This window comes from Oratosquilla oratoria, chromosome 15 (assembly GCF_046742065.1).
Source record: "Oratosquilla oratoria isolate Oo_2021 chromosome 15, ASM4674206v1, whole genome shotgun sequence".
In the NCBI taxonomy this organism is placed as follows: Eukaryota; Metazoa; Arthropoda; class Malacostraca; order Stomatopoda; family Squillidae; genus Oratosquilla; species Oratosquilla oratoria.
Window position 1 is genome coordinate 5,003,466 of NC_134791.1, and position 14,932 is coordinate 5,018,397.

Genomic DNA, 14,932 nt, shown 5'->3' on the forward strand with positions numbered 1-14,932 from the left:
GTATGTTTGTGTATATGTGTGTTTGTGTATGTGTGTTTGTGTGTGTGCGTGTAAGTTCGTGTACATGTTTGTGTATGTGTTTGCGTGTGTGTGTGTGTGTGTTTGTGTATGTGTGTGTGCGCGTGTGTTTGTGTATATGTGTGTGCGCGTGTGTTTGTGTATATGTGTGTACGCGCGTGTAATATTGTGTATGTGTGTGTGTGTGCACGTGTATGTATGTGTGTGCACATGTGCGTGTATTTACCTAATTCTATTATACAGAAAAGGAACAACGTTCACGTGGTACTCTGTCTGTCTCTCCAATGATCATACCTACCTTCAAATTATCTATACACACGTGTATACGCACGTGTACACGTGTGCGTATTCATGTGCACGTATTCGTGTATGCACATGCGTGTGTTCATCCATGGATGTAATGCTGTCCCCATTAATCCCTTTCGAGAGACGCGGTTGTTAAGAAATGACCAACGAAGCATCAATAACGCCTAGACAACGAGCCTTCAATAACCTCGTCCGTAATAACAATAACGGAGTTCCTTGTGTACCTTCCATGTTATCAAATCTAAACCTGATATCTAGCTTTAATTAACTATCTTGGCTAGATTAGATGATATCAACTTTGTGTGTGCACATATATATATATATATATATATATATATATATATATATATGTATATATGCCGACAAACCACTGGGAAAATGAAAGAGATGAGACCGAGCGCTTTCGTCTATTCAGACATTTTCAAGGTATAGATACATAAAAGAGACAAGTATATATACTCAGAAGGTTAAGGTGGATCTCTCCCAGTGCCATATTGGCTCAAGTGTCCGGACATTTGGTTTACAATTTTTGTTATGATAAATTCATCCAATTTGTATAATCCTTGACTTGAATTTAAATTATTAACAAATGTATTCTTCTGCAATATGTATATATATATACATATATATATATACATATATTATATATATAATATATATATATATATATATAAACTTTTTCTGTTTTATTTTTTCATGTTTATCTGATTTATTTGTTGTATATATTATTTTTTGTAGATTTTATCTTTATAATCTTATTCATATATCAATTTATTTATTATCCGCATTTGTTCATTTATTTTTATTTATTTATTTGTTTATTTATCCGCATTTGCTAACTTCTTTATGTTTATCTGTTCATTCAATTATCCATTTATTTATCCCCAATTGCTCTTTTTATATCTATTCATTTACTTATTTATTCATCCATTTATTTATCTGCATTTGTTCATTTATTTGAATTTATTTATTCGTTTATTAATCCATTTATTTATCCGCATTGGCTAGTTTAATCGTTTATATCTATTTACATACTTATCCAATTATTTCTCCGAATTTGTTTATTTAATCGTTTATATATAATCATTTATTTATCCGCATTTGCCAATTTATGTGTATCAATCGATTTATTTATCTATTTATTCGTATTTGCTCATTTATTTACATTTATTTATATATTTATTTATTTTTCTGTCCATTTATCTATTCATCTATTTTCCGGGGGAGTACTGAATAGAGAGAGAGAGAGAGAGAGAGAGAGAGAGAGAGAGAGAGAGAGAGAGAGAGAGAGAGAGAGAGAGAGTCTTTCAGAGAGAGAGAGAGAGAGAGAGAGAGTCTTTCAGTCCACCGACGCCCTTTACATAATTTATTCTGGCTAAAGGCTTCAGGCTATTTTATTCAGTTGAACGAGGCTTCGTCGTGCTTCGGACACGAAAGCGAACCCGAGGTAAGTTAATTTTTCTGGTGAATAAAATTGCTTGGCGTCAGACAAAAATATATATGTATATAAATACATAAGCACACACGCAAACGTGTAACACACAGACATACACAACATATATATATGTATATATATGTGTTGCAGTAATTTCACAAGGCACACGTGAAAATAATTTGCAGAAAAAGCCACTGGGAAATAAGAAACTTAGTCCGACGTTCTCGTCTATTCCAGACATTATCAAGGAATACATAAACATATGTATGTATATATATATATATATATATATATATATACGTATATATATATATATATATATATATATATATATATATATATATAAGTAGAAGGCTATGTTGAATGCATAACTTGAGAAAGTCAACAGCGACAATGGTATTGTAGAGCTTGTATTGAATCTGTTCTTTGTCTTAATGACGAGTTTGTGGGCATAATTGAGGTTTTTTATTAAAACAAAGAAAATTTTCAGTAAAATTTCAACGATACCATTTATTTATTGTCCTCGTTTATTAATATTTAGTTCATTGCGTTCCATTCATTTCGTTCATTTTCGTTCAAGTTGTGTTCCGTTTCACTCATTTTCGTCCAATCACTCTACTCGAATGTTCAATTGTTAATATTTCTCATTTCATTCAATTCACTATTTTTCGTTCACTTCAGTCTGGACATTGACAATCAACGTAAGGAGAAATCACGCGCACTTGTTGACTGAACATTTTTGGATTATTTATTGAACGTTTTTGAAAAGTTTATGAACGAGAGTAAAAGATCTGATGCAGAATTGAAAAACAAAATCTATAGGGTTGTTATCTTCCTCAATTACTTCTGAAACGTTTAAATGGAATACAAAACAAATGTTCGTGGTTTGAAGAAATTATATATAGACTTTGGTCCAGGAAATTGATCAATCTATTGGAAAAGAACGCAATTAGTCTATTTGTCTTTGTTGATGGATATGGAATTTTTTTGTTGCTTTCGGAAAATGTTTATCAAGGGAATGTTTAACAAAGGACATGTATTCTAAAGGAAGAGTCTAGGAGGGGGAAAATAGTGATAATAATGATAAAAAAAAACAACAACAATGATAATAATGATATAATAATAATAATAATAATATTAATAACAAAAATAGTAATATAATAATAATGATGATAACAATAGTAATAATAATGATATCAAAAACAATAATAACTATAGTAATAATGATAATATAATAGAAAATCAGATAATAATTGATCATGATGATAATGATAGTAATAATGATAATAATGATAATATTGATAATAGTTATAATAATAATAATGATAATCATACTCATAATACTACTAATAATAATGATTATCATGGGCTGCGCGGTAGCCCAGTGGATACCGTCACGAACTGGCGAGCAAGTGGTCGTGAGTCCGATTTCCGGGACCTCTGCGTGCTTCTTGCGTTGATTCCCGACAGCCCTAGCCAGGCGGGGAGGCGACCCAAACACCGGCCTGAAAAACTAAAGGTTTCTCACTTCCCACTTTTTTTTTTTTTTTTTTTTTTTTTATTGTAATTATGATAGTGATCATAGTAACAATGATTATATTGATGTTAACAATAATGTTAATAAGATTGTATGATAATTATTGGACAACAATGTCATTCCATATAAGGTTCGGGATTATTTGACTTATCTAGATCGTTTCAAACACATATTTCCTTCTTGTTGCCGTCAGGCGGTTTTATTAAGCTCAACCGATCCAGGACCCCTAGAGTCGGACTTCAAAGCCTTTTTTCTGGCTGTCGCAGAACTATTTTATTCAACCAGATCAGCTCCTGTACAATCTAGATTATTGACAATATCCTCCCCCTGGCCCTTCTAGATGACTCTTCAATACTATTTCTAGAAAATACAGTTTGGTTTGCGCAGTTAAACTGATCGTGTAGGGGCATCTGATAGAGGTATTCAAATGGGTCAAGGGCTTCAACAAGGGAGATGCAAGGAAGGTCATCATATTAAGACAACAGGGCAGGACTCGCAGTAATGGATTTAAATTGGACAAATTTAGGTTTAAGAAGGAAATAGGCAAGGATTGGTTTACCAACAGCGGCGTAGTTAATGAATGGAATAAACTTAGTAACTATGTAGTGAGCGCTGAAACTATCGGTTGTTTTAGAAGATAAGATAGATTTGTGGATAGTGATGACAGGTGATGAGGGACTTGGAACTGCCTAGTGTAGGCCTTATGGTCTCTTGCAGTCTCCTTCTTTCTTACATTCTTATGTTCCTACGACGAAAGAATTGAAAGAGAAAAAAGAAACAGAAAGAGAGCGAAAGAGAAATAGAGAGAAACAGAGAGAAATAAAGCTAGAGAGAGAGAAATAGAGCTAGAGAAAGAGAAATAGAGAGAGAAATAGTGCGAGAGAGAGAAATAAAGCTAGAGAAAGAGAAACAGAGAGAAAGAGAAATAGAGCTAGAGAAACAGAGAGAGAAATAGTGCGAGAGAGAGAGAGAGAGAGAAATAGTGCGAGAGAGAGAGAGAAATAGTGCGAGAGAGAGAGAGAGAGAGAGAGAATGAAACGGAGAGAAAGCGAGAGAGGGAGAGAGAGAAACGGAGAAAGACAAATAGAGAGAGGGAAACAGAGAGAGAGAGAGAGTGAGAGAAACTAAGAGAGAGGCCCTCCAGCTCGTTAAGGCCTAGTAGCGTCTACAGGACCCTTCCCTTCTTCAGTGCCTTCTTCAGCGCCTTCTTCGGGTCCTCCGGCAGCTGTGTGCCATTGATTCGCGTCATTGCCTCGGGGACTCTTTGTAGTACATGTCTTCACACTTGAAGCTCTTTGTACTCGAGATGTAGTTCCCTCGCTCATCGGCAGTCTTTTGTTGGGATAGGATGGAGTTCGTGTGTGCACTGTAAATACCCACACGTGTACACAAAATGTACACACATACATACACACGCACATACACATATACATACACACAAACATACACAGACACGCGCACACATATACACACGCACATGTATATACGCACACATACACCTACACACATGCACACACACACACACACACACGATTCGATGGCGCAGTGGTTAGAGTTACCGGCCGCCACCACGTCGGTTCAGGTTCGAATCCCGCCAGGGTTGAAATAATTTTAGTATCGTAATTCTGCGAGTCGTAACTCCAACTCTCATGGGCGGGGAGTTGTGTGGGTGTGTGTCAGGTCACAGCATTACCCATAGATCGGTCATACATGAGCTCTGAGCTCTCACCCAGGATGGTAGTAGCTGTTGATCACGAGTCCAACACGTGATCCAAGACCATGTTGAATCACGCACACACACACACACACACACACACACACACACACACATACACACATTATATATATATATATATATATGAGTGGTAGGGTGGTGAGTTTATATATGAGTATATATATGTTGAGACATTGTGACAAGTTGAAAAAAGAGTCATGTGTCTCGTTCCGAGTTTATTCCTGACCGGTTTCGCTTGTAGCTTCTTCAGAGGAATGTTACTCTGAGAATAAAGGTGCCAGCTTTATTCTCAGAGTAACATTCCTCTGAAGAAGCTAAGAACAAAACCAGTCAGGAATAAACTCGAACGAGACCCGTGACTTTCTTTTTTCCACCTTGTTCATATACATACATACATATATATATATATATATATATATATACATATATACATATATACATATATACACATACACATATGTCTCGCTCAGGATGTGAAAGATTCCACTATTTAAATGCAATCTATTTCCGTCTGAGCCACCCTTGGGCAATCCGTTTCCGCCTGAGCCACCCTTGGGCAATGTGATGGATGTATGTAAAGTCATAATGTTACTCCGAGATCGGGGCAACATATGATATCTGAAGACCTCATCCGGGAGAGTATTCTTCTTTGTGGGCGTGAATGGCCTTTTGCTTGTGGGCGTGGATGACCCTTTACTTGTGGGCGTGAATGATTTTTTACTTGTGGGTGTGAATGGCCTTTTGCTTGTGGGCGTGGATGGCCCTTTACTTATGGGCGTGAATGGTCCTTTGCTTGTGTTCGTGAATGGTCCTATGCTAGTGGGCGTGAATAGCCTTTTGTTTGTGGGCGTGAATGACCCTTTTCTTGTGGGCGTGAATAGCCCTTTGCCTGTGGGCGTGAATGATGCTTCCTTTGTGGAGCGTGCCATAATACTTATGAGCGTAGCACTTTCCTAATGGGCGCCCCTTCACGCCCGCACCCAACCCATCCTTGAGATTCGATCCTACACTCTTTTTTTTTTTTTTTTTTTTTTTTTTTTTTTTTTTTTTTTTTTTGCCAACGGCCGTGGCACTCTAAACACATTCGGTCCTTTTTTTTTTTTTTTTTTTTTTTTTTAAGGCCATCCCTATCTGAACACATTCGTCTGTGTTTGTGTTTGGCGATAAACATCTGACCCGGGCCTTGCGGAGGTTCCCCCCGGACGCGGCGGAGTGTCTGCCCGGAGGCTCCGCAAAGGCGGTACCGGAGGGGCCACTCGGAGTCAATATTGATAATACGCTGACTTGGCACCGCCGTGAGTGGTCGCTTAATACACACTAACGCTCGTCGACCGAATGGGTCACGAAGATGTTTGGAAGTTGGGGATTCTGGGCAGATCTTTAAATAAACGTGTGTGTGTGTGTGCGTGCGTGTGTGTGTGTGTGTGTGTGTGTGTGCGTGCACATACACACACACATACAGAGATACACACGCACACTCTCACACACACACATATGCACATTACACACGCACACACACACATACACGTACACATACATAATACACACACATACATACACACACGCGCGCACACACACACACGCCCAGGGCTGAAACAATTTCAGTGTCGCTGCGCTGCGAGTCAATACTCCAACTCTCGTGGGCGGGGAATTGTGTGTGTGTGTGTGTGCGTGTAAGGTCACAGCATTACCCATAGATCGGTCAAATATGAGCTCTGAGCTCTTCCGGGAGGGAAATAGCTGTTGATCACGAGTCCAACACGTGATCCAAGACCATGGTGGTGAATCACACACACATACACACACACACACGCACACACACACACGCACGCACGCACATACACACACGCACATACATACACACACGCACACATACACACATACATACACATACACGCACACATACATACACACAGTATTTTGTCGCCGATAACCATCGCTTCTATCCTTAGGGGCCAATACCGTCCCGAAGATGTGAAGTCATGAAGGTGGTCAGGAAGAGAATGGACGAGGAGGAGGAGGAAGAAGAGGAGGAGGAGGAGGAAGGAAGGAGGAATGTTAGAAGTTAGAAAGTATTCGGCTTTGGTTTTTCTCTCTCTTCTTGGAATGGATATCAATTTCCAGTCCTGGTAAGATTCGGGAGAGAGAGAGAGAGAGAGTGTTTTGGGTGGCTATTGAAACCAAGTTCGAATAGACAGAATATGATATATTTTTTTATACCACTGACGACAAATGCATGCGCACACCACAAAGGCTGGCTTCAACTAACAAGCTCTCGCTTTGCACGGGAAAGACGTGCATCGCATTTGCAATATATAATGATATTACCATTATACATAATGTACACATGATTACAATAAACAATAAAACAATGAACAACAAATCATACGACAACTTTACAAAGAGGGGGAAACATGCAACTCCCCAAACAAGCAACACACACTACGCCAACACAAGAGAGAGAGAGAGAGAGAGAGAGAGAGAGAGAGAGAGAGAGAGAGAGAGAGAGAGAGGGAAAGGGAGAAAGAATGAAAAAAGAAAGGGAGAAGGTAAGGAAGAGAGAGAGAGGGGGGAGGGAAAGGGAGAAAGAGAGAGAGAAAGGGTAAAGGAAAGAGAGGGAGGGAAAGGGAGAGAGAGAGAGAGAGAAAGGGGAAAGGAAAGAGAGGGAGGGAAAGGGAGAGAGAGAGGGGGGGAGGAAAAGAGAGAGAGAGAGAAAGATGGAAAGGGAGAAAGGGGAGGCAAGAGAAAGAAAAGGGAAGGGAGACAGGGAGAGGGAAAAGGAGAGAGGGAGAGGAAAAGGAAGAAAGAGAGAAGCAAGAGAAAAGGAGATGGAGGTAGAGAGCAAAGGAGAAAAGAAGAGGGACAGCAAGAGAAAGAGAGAGGAAGAGGGAAGGGGATAGAAGAAGGAAAGGGATAGAGGGAGAGGGAAAGGAAGAGAAAGAGAGAGAGGGAAACAGAGAGAGAGAGTGAGGAAGAGTGAGAGTGTGGGAAGGGGTAGGGAAGAAAAGACAGAGGAAAGAGAGAAAGAGCGGTGAGAGAGAGTGAGTGAGGAAGAGTGAGAGTGTGGGAGGGGGGTAGGGATGAAAAGAGAAGGGAAAGAGAGAGAGAAAGAGAGAGACTGTGAGAGGGGGTAGGGAAGAAAAGAGAAGGGGAAAGAGAGAGAGAGATTAAGACTGTGGGAGGGGGTAGGGAAGAAATGAGAAGGCGAAAGAGAGAGAGAGTAAGAATGTGGGAGGGGGTAGGAAAGAAAAGAGAGAGGGAAAGACAGATAGAGAGCGGTGAGAAAGAGTGGGGATGTGGGAGGGGGGTAGGGAAGAAAAGAGAAGGGGAGAAAGAGAAAGAGAGAGAGAGTAAGACTGTGGGAGAGAGGTAGGGAAGAAAAGAGAAGGAGAAAGAGAGAGAGAGAGTAAGAATGTGGGAGGGGGTTAGGGAAGAAAAGAGAGAAATAGAGAGAGTGGTGAGAAAGAGTGAGGGTGTGGGAGGGGGTAAGGAAGAAAAGAGAAGGGGAAAGAGAGAGAGAGAGAGTAATAATGTGGGAGGGGGGTAGGGAAGAAAAGAGAAAGGGAAAAAGAAAGAGAGAGAGAGAATAAAAATGTGGGAGAGGGGTAGGAAAGAAAAGAGAGAGGGAAAGAGAGAAAAAGAGAAAGAGCGGTGAGGAAGAGTGAGAGTGTGAGTGGGGGTCAGAGAAGAAAAGAGAAGTGGAAAGAGAGAGAGAGCGGTGAGGAAGAGTGAGAGTGTAGGAATGGGTAGAGAAGAAAAGAGAAGGGAAAGTAGAGAGAGAGTGAGGAAGAGTGAGAGTGTGGGAAGGTGGTAGGGAAGAAAAAAGAGAAAGAGAGCGGTGAGAGAAAGAGAGAAAAGGCCCACCGGGAGCGAGAGCCTGATGCCATCTTTTAGTTGAATGAATACAATTACGTTGCAAATATATACCTATTTTCCCCTGAAATCACGTTGCACGTGTGTGTGTGTGTGTGTGCATGTTATTATTAAAAGTAGTGTGAAAAACGACAACTTTCAGAAATGAAATTATTTTGCATCCATCTCTCTCTCTCTCTCTCTCTCTCTCTCTCTCTCTCTCTCTCTCTCTCTCTCTAGGGTTACCCATTTTTTCCATTTCATTTTTTTCATTTATTTCTTTATTTAGTTATCTATATGATATTCACTTTTCTGTAATTCTATTCATTTATTTATTTGTCTGTTGAATACTTTATTAAATAGTATTCAACAGAGCTGGGCGCGTTACCGTCGTACAGGTAGTGCGTTACCAGAGAGAGAGAAAAAAAAAATATATATATATATATATATATATGTGTGTGTGTGTGTGTATACATATACGCATTGTATATACATATGTATAAATATGCACACACATAAACGCACACACACACACACGTGTATACATATATATATATATATATATATATATATATATATATATATATATATATATATATATATATATATATAAAATACACATTGACGGAAATGTACCCCAGATTTTTCGGTAACGCACAACCTGTCCTGCGGTAACGCACTACCTGTCCGGTGGTAACGCGCCCAGCTCTGGTATATAATGCTATATTTATTCTTGCTTGTTTATATATGTCTGTTTTTTCTTTTTTCAATTTTGTTTTTAATCAATCGCTGTTAATGAAATGTGGTGTAGCTTTTTCCTTCAAATGGCGTAAAAATCGATTAGAAAAGCGAAAGAATAATCCATTTCTTGTGTAAATATACGAGTACAAAGAGATGAATATCATTTTATTATTTTTTCGCCTAATTTGATGACACAAGAGATTAACATCGTTTTTCCCCTCTACAGATCAAAGCAACCGGAAGTTGAATTTCAGAGAAAATCATTTCACAGGATTGTGTCTGTTTCCTTTTATCCAAAGAAACACGGCCGTTTCATTGTATCCAAAGAAACGGTTGTTTCCTTTTGTCCAAAGAAACACAGCCGTTTCGTTGTATCAAATGAAACATCGTGTGTGGACGGAACTTTTAGTAGTAAGACGTATCGCTCATTACAGTTTGATCAAATACAGGACGGAGCCTTTATATGTATCGCTCATTACAGTTTGATCAAATACAGGACGGAGCCTTTATATGTATCGCTTGTTACAGTGTGATCAAATATAAGACGGAGCCTTTATACATATCGCTCGTTATAGTTTTATCAAATACAGGACCGAGCCTTTATACTTATCGCTCGTTGCATCTTTATCAAATACAGGACAGAGCCTTTACGTATCGCTCGTTACATCTTTATCAAATACAGGACGGAGCCTTTATACGTATCGTTCGTTACAGCTTTATCATATACAGGACGGAGCCTTTATACGTATCGCTCGTTACAGTTTTATCAAATACAGGAAGGAGCATTTATACATATCATTCGTTACATCTTTATCAGATACAGGACAGAGCCTTTATGCTTATCGCTCGTTACAGTTTTATCAAATACAGGACTGAGCCTTTACGTATCGCTCATTACATCTTTATCAAATACAGGACGAAGCCTTTATACGTATCGCTCGTTACAGCTTTATAAAATACAGGACGGAGACTTTACACGTATCGCTCGTTACAGCTTTATCAAGTACAGGAAGGAGCATTTATACATATCATTCGTTACATCTTTATCAGATACAGGACAGAGCCTTTATGCTTATCGCTCGTTACAGTTTTATCAAATACAGGACTGAGCCTTTACGTATCGCTCATTACATCTTTATCAAATACAGGACGGGGCCTTTACACGTATCGTTCGTTACATCTTTATCAAATACAGGACGGAGCCTTTAGACGTATCACTCGTTACAACTTTATCAAGTACAGGACGGAGACTTTACGTGTCGCTCGTTACATCTTTATCAGATACATGACGGGGGCTTTACACGTATCGCTCGTTACATCTTTATCAAATACAGGACGGAGCCTTTATACGTATCGCTCGTTACAGTTTTATCAAACACAGGACCGAGCCTTTATACGTATCGCTCGTTACAGTTTTATCAAATACAGGACGGGATCTTTACGTATCGCTCGTTGCATCTTTATCAAATACAGGACAGAGCCTTTATACTTATCGCTCGTTACAGTTTTATCAAATACAGGACGGAGCCTTTACGTATCGCTCGTTACAGTTTTATCAAATACAGGACGGGATCTTTACGTATCGCTCGTTGCATCTTTATCAAATACAGGACAGAGCCTTTATACTTATCGCTCGTTACAGTTTTAATAAATACAGGACGGAGTCTTTACGTATCGCTCGTTACATCTTTATCAAATACAGGACGGAGCCTTTACGTATCGCTCGTTACAGCTTCATCAAATACAGGACGGAGCATTTGTACGTATCGCTCGTTACAGCTTTATCAAGCACAGGACGGAGCATTTACGTATCGCTCGTTACAGCTTTATCAGTTACATAGTCGTGGTTTGCTTATTTAAGCTTAACGCCTCAGCGGAATGATCAAAGCTAGAGATTTAATAAGGAAAGCGTCAAGAACCGGTTTACCAATAAAGTGGTCAACGAATGTCATAGACTTAGTAACCATATAGTGAGCGTTGACACTCGGTTATTTTAAGAAAAGGTTAGACAATTTCATGGAATATGGATGGTGATGACAGATGGTTATGGACATGGAACTGCCTAGTATAAGCCATATGGTCTCTTTCAGTCTCCTTCATTCTTATGTATGTTCTTAAATGGACCTTAGACTACCTAGGGAAGAGCACCCGCGCATACGGGATCAGAGTCTAGGACTCTTGGATAAAGGAGAGATTTCTGTATAAAAGGGGGCTATTGCCCCTGGGAGCCTTTTAGGGATACGTGCTGTGTCTTGCTTCATTGCTTCTGACTCAGGGCGATGGGCGAGATGCAGGGATGACCCGTCATCCAGAAGGAGCCAAGGCGAGAGGGGAGGGAGTGGTGGAGAATGGGAATGGAATTACTCGTATGCCTTTTGACTTTGGCTACCTCCCTTGTAAGAAAAAAAAGCCTTTGGTGTGTATATACATACACACAAACACACACACACACACACACACACACACACACATATATATATATATATATATATATATATATATATATATATATATATGTATGTATACACCATTCTGCTGAAGAGGACCACATATAGTGGTCGAAATATACAGATTTTCTGTCCATCCCCCTACCTCTCCTCTTCTCCCCCTTCTCCCCCGGATTTGCTCGAAGCCTTTTAACTCTATTTCATCACTCTCTTCCCTCTCTTCTCTCTCATCTGCTCTTCCCTCTCTTTTCTCCAACAATTAAGTTTTTTTTATTGCATAAATACATAGTAGGGATCTTGCTCTAGATGCTGGTAAAGTGTTTTTATCGTTCCGCCATTTTTAAAGGGTTTAAAGGGCCTACCCTCCCTCCCCCCGGCAGCCACATGCTGCGCACGACCATTGTTTACATACGTTTTGACCATATTTTACCCTATTTTTTTTTTTGCGTTTGATACACTCATAAAGTTTTCTCTTACGTCCGGCATGCACGTGAGTATGTGGTGTGAGGAAGTTCATCCTGCACGACTGGCAGTGGCCTGAGCCTTACAAAGTAAAGGACATGTACACGTTAGCTTGCCGCATTCACTAATTTGCCGTGTGAAATTCGCATCTATTTTTCAGTGAAGATATATTTGAAGATATTAGCCATGCCTAAGCTATCCAAACAAAAGGCACACTTGCAGAAGATAAGAACGTCTACATTAGCAACTCAAGGGGAGAAAGAAAGAACCCCAGCATCAACTTTGTTATCACCACCTCCGCCACCACCACTAGTACTCCCTCCAGCAGCTCTCTCCCTTCCATCTACATCCACATCCTCAGTACCTGATCCTCTGTCCTCTACACCTATATCAGACAAGTTGTCTCTACGCAAACAACTGTTTGCTAACAAGTGGCTACAAGGAGGCCTCCTTGTTGCAACACCTTGTGTTTAGAGTCTCAAACCTCACAGTGATGTCCCTGATGCAGCAAGAGCCTGTTCCAACACCAGAAAGGAAACCCAAGAAAAGAAAGAGAGCTGAATCCCAGCAATCAGACTACTTTGCTGGGTCATTCTAGACCAAGAACTCAAACTTTGCGACAAAGAGTGAGGTGGCGGCTTATGAGACCCTCACTTTGAGTGAATAATATCCTACACTGTAGGAGGGTACAAAGTGCCTGAGTTACTTGAAAGATGCAAAATCATCATGAAAATACAATGGAACCTGTTTTCAATGGGTCTTAGGAGGTCCAATGTAAAATTTAGTCAAACTAAGGGAAAAAAAAAAAAACTTTAACATTCATTTCTGAAAAATGTAAGTTTTTGATACTCAAAGTCTATCTCCTCCCTCAATTTTCAACCGATGTTTGCATATGAGGTCTCCATTAATAGCTAGATAAATGACAAAAAATAAAATAGAGAGTTTTTTTGCATATGTTAAATAATTTTTTTTTAATAACGTGTCAAAGTCAAAATTTTGCTTTTTTTCGATAATGTTTTTTATATATTTTTTCCTCGGCGTTAAACAAAGATATTAAAAAAAGCTTTCTATTTTGTTTTTCTATATATGTAGAAGATTCTTTTGCTGTAAAGTGGAAGACATCGAATAAGAATTGTAAGAGGAGATAGGATTTGAAAGAAGCCCAAAAATATGGTATTTTTTACGTTTTTTATTAAAAAATAAAAAACTACTCGTCAGATCTGAATAAAACTCATGCTGTGAAAGTTTCCTCAAACCTAAATATCACACAGAAAAAATCAGCAAGATCCTTCAGAAAAAAATATTTTGGGCGGGGGGTCCCCTTAAACCTTCCTAATATATATATATATATATATACATATATATATATATATATATATATATATATATATATATATATATATATATATGTAATGTATTAGAGTTTTTGTGTCATGGCTCATGAGGCATGGGCAAGAGACTCAGAATTTGAGTAAATGATCGTGGTACACACATCTGAGAACAAATAGGAAGATTCAAGGGAACGGGGGGGTCATTGGGGCCTAGGGAAAGGTTAAGGAAGATTAGGGAGCAATTGTCCGTATGCAGAACATTTGTTCACCATTGAATAACAAATGCGAAAAAGGACGAAAGAAGTCGAGGGTCATTTGTCCATCGATGATGGACGGAATCATAAGAGGGAAAAGGTTTTCTAATTATTATTATTATTTATTATTATTATTATTATTTTTATTTTATTATTATTGTTATTTTTTACGTATGCAGGACATTTGTACACCATTGATGAACAAATGCGAAAAAGGACGAAAGAAGTCGAGGGTCATTTGTCCATCGATGATGGACGAAATCATAAGAGGAAAAAAGCTTTCTAATTATTATTATTATTTATTATTATTATTTTTTTTTATCATTATCATTAAAACATTTTTTTTTTTTTTTTTTTTTTTTTTTTGTATTATTGGACTTGCTTTTGTGTGTTACATCCAAGGATTTGTGTTGATGCTGTCGATCTTCTTCTCGTTTGTGTTACATGAAGGATTTGTGGGGACCTTGTCACCATAACAACAATATTTGTTTTCCTGGACTCACTGGAAACCCGTGGCCCCACAGTGACCGGCAACGGTCCATAATTGTTCCCTAGAAATATTTTTTCTCTCTTTTCCCCTCTTTTTCCCCTCTTCTACCTCTTCTGCTTCCTCCTCTTCTACCTCTTCTTCCTCTTTTTCATATTCTTCCTTTTTTCTTTCTCTTTTTTTTCTCTTCTTCCTCTTCATCCTTCTCTTCCCCTCCTTCCTCTGCATCTTCCTCTCCCTCCTCTTCTTTCCATTCTCTTCCTCCTCTCTTTTCTCTTTCTCCTCTTCTCTTCTGATAGTCAGAAGTGGGTCAAGGAGGATACGCAT